The sequence below is a fragment of the Cygnus olor genome, chromosome 17, assembly GCF_009769625.2.
Source record: "Cygnus olor isolate bCygOlo1 chromosome 17, bCygOlo1.pri.v2, whole genome shotgun sequence".
Taxonomy (NCBI): Eukaryota; Metazoa; Chordata; class Aves; order Anseriformes; family Anatidae; genus Cygnus; species Cygnus olor.
In genome coordinates, this window is record NC_049185.1 from 2,832,271 (window position 1) to 2,842,498 (window position 10,228).

Consider the following 10,228-nt stretch of genomic DNA (forward strand, 5'->3'; position numbering starts at 1 on the left):
TCATTTCATCTCCTTGTGGTTCTTCTCCTGATTTGTAAAGAGGAGGAACTAGTATTAATTTTTTTTTCTTACCTATTACCTGTTTTAAATAGCTCTTTGGGACAGGTACTGTCCCCGACTCTTTCACTTACAATAAAAGCTCCAGCTGATTTGAGTCTACAGAGCAAAAATAAAGACCATAAGTCCATAACAGAAAGTAGGCAGAATGGATAAGCCACCTATTTAAGAGAAACATCTCATTTGTAGGGCTTGTAACATTGTATTATTCTCTGCTGTTGAGACTTATATTTGAATTAGCCATCCAAATGCACTTGCAAATGAAATACCCCAATTGCAATAAAGCAATCCAGCTAACTAATTATGGTGTGACAAGGGAAGCTTAGAGGCCAATCACAACAAAGAGCTGCTGTCACTCCTGTTTTCTCAGATGAATAAAAGTCTTACGGTGACATTGCTCTGATGAGAAGCAGCATGAACTAGTGGGTAGCGAGTACAGTCTGGCAATCAGCATTCTTGGTTATTATGCCTTAATTTATCTTTGACTTTCTGACATCAGAGAAGTCACCTGAGGTCAGAATTTAAAGGTGACTCCTGCCCATCCTTCCATTGTTAACTGTACAGATTGTGCTTACGTGGCTTTACTTGAAGATTGAAGGTTCACACTTTGTCTCTGAAAGGCAGAGGATAGTACCCACCAAAGCACAGGCTTATCCTGTAAATAATAGGTTGCGAAAGTGTTTTTTCTCCTGAAGGCAGAATGCACAAGGATGAAACAGAGATTCCCTTTAGAGTAATCGTTTATTGGAAAAGTTTACTTCAGGTTCTTCCATGGCATTTTTCATCTCCCTGTTTTCTCTGCCATTTTTGTCCAGGTTTAACAGTCTGGAAGAGATGCCCTCTGACCATCTGCTCTGGTGGATCATCTGTCCACCCATACATCCAAGCTTCAGATGTCAGTCCTCACCTTTAAGGTAGGTTCAACCTTGTTTTAAGAACCTGGATTGAGAGCAAAGTCTCACACTGTACAAACTCACAGTGAAAGGTGTGTTTTGCATGTTCTTTCCCCAGAGAGCTTCCAAACCACACTGACAGGAGGTGGGACAATGTACCCCCAGGAAACTGGGACACAGAGGGATAGATAAGGCTGGACTGCACTAGCGCAGAGAGTAGGCACTGCAAACAACCTTGGACCCAATATTCCTGCAAAGTGAGACTAAACATGTATAACTCCAGGCCATTCTTCCTGTCTCTGCATAGACATAGCAGTTCCTTGACTTCAGCTAATTACCATGCTCCCTTGAAGGAGATGTGATGCCTCTCCCAAGCTTCTGTGCTAGCATCATGAGAGAACTGATCTCTGGGCTATTCAGTGGTTACTTACATCATTCTTGTGTTTCCAGCCATGTGACTTGACCGCAGGCTTTCAGAAGGTAATCTGGGGAGATTTTATCAAATGTAAAATGTTCCTAGACGTTACTGGAGCCATGATGTAATGAACCAAGGTTTTGTTCTTTAAATTCCTATTTGCTGAAAACCACAGGCCCCAAAAAACTGTTCCAGAGAAGCTGCAGAGTTGTAAGAAGGAGACTGAGATCTTGCGCTGGGGCAAGCCATTGTCTGCTGCAGTGCTGGGGAGAAAGGGTTTCCAGCTGAGTCCTGTGTTACTGGCTTGGTGAGGTCTGGGTTGAACCTCTGATTTGGACAACAGCCTCTTCACAAGAGCCACTCTGTTGTTTCTGCTGCTGGGCTGGGAGGTGTTCCAGAGGAAAAGGGAGCGTGACCAGGCCTGCAGTGAACCTGGCTGCTCCTAATTTGTTGCTTGTTTGGAGCTTTGGTATTTGCTGTAACTGTGGCTGTTTCCTTTCCTGTGAAGACAGTCCCACTCCACAGTGTTGCCTCAAAATACCAAAAAGGTGACCCCCTCATGTAACACCCCTCAGTAGTATCATCTGTGCTGGAGCTGAGAACCTAGTTTGCAGTATCTCATAGCTCTGAAACACCTTTAAACCCCTTTTTCGAAGGACAATGATTCCTGTGTCACACGTCTGTGAAAGTCTTCCTGGCATATTTTTATCTACCCAGGCTGGGTTGAGACAATGCTGAATTGATGCTTTGGATTTCAGTACCTATTGAAATCCCCTGAACAAATGATGCTATTAATTATGGGGTATGGCTTTGATGAACGATGCATAAGGGACAACATTTCATTTTGTCTAAGGGGAGGTAAGTGGGATGGGGAGCTTCTGAGTGTTCAGTGATGCAGGAGAGGTCCTGGGTGTTGCCTGATCAAGGGGAAGTTGCTTCCTCTCTGTAGAGTGCTGTAAACCCAGTGTCAAGTCAGTGTGGCATCTGGGTTTTGTCACCTTCTGGTGGGGCAACCTCTTCATACGTCAGATTTTCACAGGCAGAAACCAATTCAGCACTTTACCTAAAAAGCTTGGAGAATTACTCTAAGAATTATAATTTAGTCTTAAATGGCTTCAGATCTGCCTGCCTGACGGACTGCCCCATCCCGAGGCCATTTTAACACCAGAGTAATGAGTTAGGGATTCAGGTTCTTATTCAGATACATGAGATGGGGTAGGGTCATGGGACATTCTCAAGGAGCACATCGGGATCTTGGCACTGTGTCTTTCCCCACATCTTTTGGAACTGCCCCAAATTGGTGAACAGGAGTCTAATGAAGGCCATTTATATGACAAGGTTGTAAGACAGGCTTGTTCCTTGCGTGATGTAAAAAGCTCTTTCATAGCTTTGATTTAGTAGCTAGCCAAGTTAATTTCTGTGTATGTGTCCTTATGTTTTGGTGCTGGGAGGTCATGATTATGCTAAAAAGCTGAATGAATTTTTGGGACACCTGAAGCTTTTGTTCTGTACAGACAAACCTACTTGTCATTTAAACCTAGTTCATCAGAGCTATCTGAGAACATCTGTATCTGGCTTTCACAAAGGTTCTTCTGGACAGGGTAATGCAGCGTTAGAAAACTATTTTGGGGGGGACAAGAGGATTACTCTCAGTAGTGGGACTGCTGGGTAGTAAGTTTGTGAGATAAGTAAGTTTGTGAGCCATACCAGCTGGTGTGATTGGTGGAAAACAAGACCACTGAAAAGAGACAGAAGAAGGAAAATCAGGAGAAGAAAGTGGCATTGAAAGTAAGGATATTGTGAGGAGAGTATTCACTCCTGTTAAAGCACCCAAAATGACAAGAAATTAATCGGAGTGCATGACACTAAGCTGTAATCAAGAGGAGTCTCAGCAAAGACAGAAGGTGCGATTTCTTTTAACTGAGTTTAGGTGTTTACATTGCAGTTGCTTACATGATTTAGTCATCCATATTCCTGTTTAATGATTCACTTCAGGATAATGTGAATCATGCCTTGGAAATCTCTATTTCTTATTATTAACTCTAAAGGTTTCCTACTGATACTGGCTCAGGTGGAGAAATCTATACTGCGTTCATCTTCCTTTGTCAGAAATGCACCCAGTGTGTCAGGGAAAGAAAACAGGTGTCAGGATTAGAGGGAGGGAGACTTCACTGCAGTAACAGGGCAGAAGCTCTCATAAGGAGGCTTTGGAGTCACAAGGACCAGAAGAACCCTTTAGGTAATAAGTTTAAAACAAATACAAGGAAATAATTTGTGACATTAGTGGCTACATAAATTGCGGAAGTCATTGGCAAGTTTCACGATGGCCAAAGGCACAAATACGTCCAGAGCACATTCAGATGTGTAAATGGAGGGTGGCTCCGTTGATGGTTGCACTAGCCACCTGTTGTAGGCTGCCTTTAAGCATTATTAAAACAATGGCCAGGTAAAACAGGGAAAGATCAGTCCTGTGAGGACCTGTTTTGTTTGGTTTTTTGTTTGTTTGTTTGTTTTTCTCTCTTAAGTGTCTGCTCCTGTCTACTTGTATATATCAGGTACCGAGCTAGGTTGATTTTTGGTCTGACCCTGTATAGCATTTCTTATTCTTGTTCCAAGTGCTTCTTGCATCCTCCTGCCCTTATGACTCCACTGGAAGGTTTCACTGTTTTTTGTCAGTCTAGTGTGTATGCCCGCTTTTGTGTCCAGCCTGTCGACATACATTGACACGTAGGACATGACTACAATGGGACCAGGTGTGAGTGGTCAGACACCATTTCTACGTACCAGTAAGATTAAGGGGATGTTACCCTTGTACCTTGTTTTTTGCAGGACATGAAATGTCTCTAGCCAGCCAGTCTTGCTTCTTTTAGGGCTCCCCAGACTGAAGGGGTGTTTTCCTTCCAAAAATAAGGCATACAAATCCAGAAACGTGATTTCCAAATAGCCTGCGAAGGTGAGAATTAAAGACAAGCGTGAGCCCTCTTTCGGCTCAGACTGTCATGTGGGCATGCTCATGCTGTGTGGCAGGACAAACTGTTGAGACATCTGGATGGGTTCATGTGAGTCCGGGGGTTTTGAATCATTTTGCTTGGGAAATCCCACAGTACTCCACTCATTTCACTGACAGGCAGCTCATGCATCCACATGACAAAACAGAGACAGACCCTTTGCAAAGCATAACAGAGTAGGATGTTCTGTTTGCAGTCCAAAATTGCTCTCACAGTAACATCATCCGACTAGTTTAGCCCTCCATATGGAGCAGGGTATGTATCTAGCAGAGATGTGATGTAGAAACATCCAGAAGGCTTTTTTTTTTTTTTTTTTGATAGTTCTGGACAAAACCTGTTCCCATCCTCCTTGGTTTTACATGTCTAATTCCAGTGATCCAGTTTCCATGTGGTGCTTAACATCACCACTCATGAGTCTTCCCAGTTGAGGATCTATTTGATACCCTTCAACTGAAAGACTCCTGACGTGCATCGACACACACCTGTAATATCGGACTGAGCAGGGCATTTAAATGTATTCTTGGCTGAAACTAGGCCTGAGAGTGGGTGAAACTTGGCACTGAGGGGGGAACATGAAGTGAATGCCCCATGAAAAACATTTAAAATGTAGGAAGGGTATGAACTTGGAGCCAATGTTTACTGCATTTTAATGCGGTTATAGGGCAGTCGTCTGACCTCCTCACCTAATTTGCAAATAATCTTGTCAGAACAAATTAGCCCATGCTGAGCCTGTGCTGTTGAGACTAGATGGTTATCAGGACCTGTGCTAGCTAATTTTAAGGTAGCTCTGATGTCTCTACAGTACAGTGCAGTGACAGTGACTGCAGTGCAGGGGTGTGCTTTTGTATTAAACACAACGTATGCACAAAAACACTTGTCTACAGAAACCTGGAATTAATGGTCTTCCTGTCTGGTTTCTTTCGGGCCATTTCTGTTTCAGGGCTGAGTGTTGAAAATAGAGATTTGAAGTACATTGAAACTGCAGCTCTGAACTCTGTGAAGTGCTTAATTCATCCTAATAGAGGTGTTCACTCTAAACCCAAAAAGCTCTTAGTTGAGATTTAGCCTGTGGTTTGATATTACAAATTGTTTGGTGGTAACATTGGTTTAAGATGTTGTCTCCCGGCCTCTTGTTAGTACTGCTGTGCTGGCAAAACTACTCATGCGGTTGGGAACCAGATGGGAGGAGCAAGCTAACCTCACAAAAAATGAAATGAAATGAAATGAAATGAAATAAAATAAAATAAGTTTGTTGTGTTTGTTTGTTTGTTTAAAGCAGGAAAATTTCCTCAGTCTGGTTCAGAGCCTGGTCACACAGTTTTGCTGGCAGAAATGAGTGGAAAGAGCACTTTGGCATGGAGGGGAAATGAGCAACAGAAGGTGAAAGGTGAGCAGCAATTACAGATTCTGGTAATGCGACTGTGTACTTTAAAATATCAGATCATGATCTGGAAGTGATCTCAGCATGTAAAAAATGCTCAAATACCTCTAAAATTGTTGGTCTTAATCTTCACTTTTAGGTGTCTTGGCAGACACTTCCAATCTGTGTCCTTATCTCACAGTTTCCAGCCATCTTCAAAGACTTTTCCAGCTTCTTGTGTTTTGCAAGTTCAAAATCCTGCAGCATCCTGGTACTGAAAATGTGGGAATGAACAAAATAATTCGAGCTGAATGACAGTGTAAGTATCAGTTGTCACTTCAAGGAATGTATCTTTCATTTCTGTAATGAGTTTGTTGAGAAAGATCCCATTTTAATATAAATGAAAGCAGAATTTCATGGTGACTTTGTCAAATCTAGAAGATGTTGTCATTTAAATCCAGTTTGCCACGGAACATAAAGATCATTTGCTCTATACCACATCAAACCATCTAAATACAGAGGTACGCTGAAGAATATGGTGAGGTACCTGGAAAAAAAAATCTATGAAAAGAACAAACTTTCAAGGCACTAGAAAGTGGAAAACTAATCTCATTGAAAGTTTGCTGACACATTCCCAGGAATTGAGTTGTCTGATAAATAAATCAAACAAAAAAAATCCAGAACACAGTGGAATGCCCAAATGATTTGGTTAAAGAAACCTTTGCTTTGTTTAATAAATCCTGATGGCTTTGATGAAATTTCCGTTTGCAAATCTGAGTTTTATTTGACAGGAGAAAATTTGTATCTCCAGTCTGAGAAAAAATGTCTTGTCTGCCTTCTTCCATCCGTCTGTCTCTGCATCAACAGAACAAAATTCAAATAGTTTCCAAAGAGCATCTGGCATATATGCTGAAAACAAAACTTAACATCTCTTCAGCTATATACACATGTATATCCTAATATTATAATGCTCTAAACAGCTCGAAATCTCAAATATGTCCACTGATTCATGTACCTGATTAATGAAACTGCTTGGTCCTGAGGTGTGGAGTTTGCCCCTCAGTTAACCAGGAAGTTCGTTACGTTTCCGACCTGGCCCGTGCCCCTGCCCACAGCCTTGTGTGACGAGCTGGGAACCCCTTCTCCCTCTCCATCACTTCCCTACATCACCCTACACAGCGAAAGAGAGGGAGAGAGGAATTTCCGCTTTGATTTCTTTGCAGAGCCGTGCAGACAGAAGCAGCTCAAGGGAATCCTGCACAGCAGAGGTTAATGTGACCCACATATAATTGTGTGAAAAGATGCCACTCTGCGCCTTTGTCAAAGAGGCTTCTTGTTACAGCCCAAGCTATCTAGTCCCTAGCCCCTTCAGCAAAGCGCAGTTTTCTTGCATTAAATCACCACTGCCCTCTTGCCAGCTGCTTAGAGTTTGCACATTATACAGAGGAGATGTATAATATATATTTATATATTTTTAAAATGTGACAGATTGTCTTGGAACATATGTGGTATTGCCTTGAAATGAACTACGTGCATGTGATGGCCAAGCCAGCAGACCTAGTGTATGTGTGCGCGCGTGCCTGTGTGCGTGTGGTTTGTATTTTTTTCCTTCTGTTGGAAATCTGAGAGGCTGGGACACTTGAGCTTTTCATGTTGCTTCTCTCTGAAATATTCATGATGAGTTGACGACCTTGATTCTTTGATACCTGCCATTTATTTATGTGCCACTGACGATAACTGCTGCTAAGTACATATGTCAGTGACATGGTTGAGTGAGTTGGATGATAAGGAGAAGGAGGGCATCCGAGGGATGTGAGTGCTGGAATAAGATTACTTTATAAACTCTGAGGGCATTTTAGGAGGCTGCCATGCCATCTTATTCACCCCCTTTTGTCTTTCTGACTAAAAACCCATTTTCTTTGCTTCTTCTCCAGCTTTTTCCTCTAACTAGGAAGCCTGCTAGCTCATGGCTGCTTTTCTTATAGATGATCACTGGCTCAGTAATCAAGTGAACTGCTAATGAATTAGTCAATTACTCTTACATTTTAAAAAGAGAGAGAGAGAGACACAAGTCTGGGAAGACCCAAGGAATTCTTCTCAAGTGAGAAAAAGATTGAAATGGAGTCCAGGGAGTTGGTTAGCTGGTCACAAGCATTTTGGTAGTTTGTAAAGGCAAGGAAGGATGAGTGAAGAGCAAAGGAAGGTAAAAAGAAGCAGGTGAGCAGGTAAGCACCAGTATCCCACAGATACTGATACAGATGTGAAATGTAAGCAGACAAATGTCATTGCTTTTGAGTAATTTCCATTTGGAAGGATTGTAACCTGAAGAGCATTAGGCATAAGGTTTTGGGGGTGGAGGGAAATATGTTAACAAAAAGGGTTGTGGAAGTGATGAAATAATGAAGAATACGGGGAAAAAGTTCCTGAGTGAAAATCAAATGCAGTCCAACATGAACCAGTCATCACTGTGGTTGGCAAAGCCTAGTTCAAGCCAGGCCTTGGCTGGGAAGTGGACAGGTGATGGACACAGCTGGTCCTCTGCTTCCGGATGCTGAAGAAAGTACTCTGATAGCTAGATATATATTGACAAGAGTTTTCTTCCACCCAAGCCGTGAAGTGAGGGAAGCCAAGGCAAGGGAGACGATGCAACAGAACCTCTCCTGCAGGGTCTCTTCTCACTGTATTTCGTATAAAAAAACTCCAGCTCAGTCTCTTTTTTGGGCTTTCATTTTTTCCCTTTCAGAAGTAAAAATAAGCGCACATTTATATTGCAGTTTACGTTCTCCTGAACATAATTTTCTTCTCTGTAAGAAAAAATGGGGAGAGGAAAGAAGACACTAGGGTAGAATTGAAATGCAAAAAAGCACAAAAGGCTTCTGCATATGCATCTTGAATCTGCAGCCCTTCTAGAGAGGCAGGAGATAAGGTAAGGTGGCTTAGGGAATGCAGCTGAGTCCGGAGAGGCATTTATTTAAGATTGATATCGAACCTTGGAATTGTGAGTGGGAGGGGTTTTTTTTAGGAAGGAACAGGATGTTGCCAGGAGGGAGGGAGGCTGGCTAGGATGATTTATTATAAGAGGTCAGTAGCAGGAAGTCACTGGAGATACGCGATGGTCTAAAACGCAGGCCAAGGAACTCGGGTGAGGACACTGCTTTCTGCTCTGAGATCCTGGCTCCTCAAAATAGAGCCAACAAAGTGACTGGGTGGTCTAATTTAGGGTCATCTTTGGTGGTCCCGCATACTACATGTGTTTTGGTCAGCTCCCTTGTCTGCCTGTCTCCGTGCACAATGACCCATCCTGCTCTTGGGTCTGTTGCACAGGCTTGTACCGTTAAAAAACAAAACAAAACAGAAACTACATTTGGAAGAGAGATTTCAGGCCCGTCTTAGGGCAAGAAGTCATTTGGTGCTTATACAGATAATTGTGCACATGGCAGCTACTGAGAGCACGAAGTAGTCATATTTATCATGGGGCTCCCTCCCCCGCGATAGGAAAATTCCCTGTGAAACAGAAATGGAAAGACTGGTGAGAGAAGAGGAGTCATGGCCGGGAGTGACCTTCCAGGCCATAAACAGAATTTGGAAGTTGAGCTGGATGTAAAGCTTTAACTAGTTGTCAGTCTGAAATCTGCAACTCCACGTCGATGTAATGGCCTGCTGAGCTCAAGCAGAACCACTGCAGAAGTCTGTGCTTTTTGATATTCACGACACTAAATAAATTACTGAATATTAGGCACATTATCTGTCTAACATACCTCTGAGTGTCACTTATGTGTCTTTTGCTGTCCTCTCATCTGACCCAGTCAAACCTGGAGTCCTCTTGGGCTGGGAGCAGTTGTTCTTCCTGGGAAGAGAGACAATGTCCCAGAGAAACCTCAATTCAAATGGCCAGGAGTGTAGGGGAAAGGATTTTCCCTCCCTGGGAATTGAAGCATGGCTTGGAAAGCAGCTGGTGAGCAGTGCTTTGGAGCGAATGGGAGGATGCCCTTTGAATTCAGAGGTCCTTAAATGACTTGCCAAAGGTCATACAGCGAAGTTGGTACAGGGCTAAGTTCACGTCCTCTTTATAGGGGTGAATATCAACCCAATTCTACAACGTTCATGTTCAACTTCCAATTATTGCAAACCCAGCTGTGTTGTGGGTTTTTTAGTGCATTCAAAGCGTGCTGCTGTGCTTTTTCTTTCTACAGCTATTCTGGTTGTCCCTGCTGATAATAGCAGAGATTGGATCTACCCAAGGGGTAACATCTGAGCATTTAATGCTGTCCTTTTATCTAATGTCCTCTAGCCTGTGGTCCTGTTGTCCCTGCGCAGCTTGGTATGTGGTGATGTTCACTCTCCTGCTTACACTCAGTGAATGATTTATCATGTGTTATCAGTAGGACTCTGTACAGTGTCCAGGGACAATGTTTTCTTCCATCTGGTTCCAAGCTGGTGGAACACCCTTCCATATGGTTTTCACATGTGGTTCTCCTAGTACCTCCCTTCTATT

At 42.8% G+C, this 10,228-nt stretch overlaps 1 long non-coding RNA gene across 2 annotated transcripts; it reads left to right on the forward strand.

The window, feature by feature from the left end:
- Window positions 1-869: 869 nt before the first annotated feature.
- Window positions 870-6,467, forward strand: LOC121079703. 2 transcript variants are annotated; one of them, XR_005825141.1, is made up of 3 exons: window positions 870-971; window positions 5,650-5,760; window positions 5,894-6,467. It is a non-coding gene; the product is annotated as an uncharacterized LOC121079703 (long non-coding RNA). The 2 variants fall into 2 exon arrangements; XR_005825140.1 differs by having other exon boundaries at window positions 5,653-5,760.
- The last annotated feature ends 3,761 nt before the right edge of the window (window positions 6,468-10,228 follow it).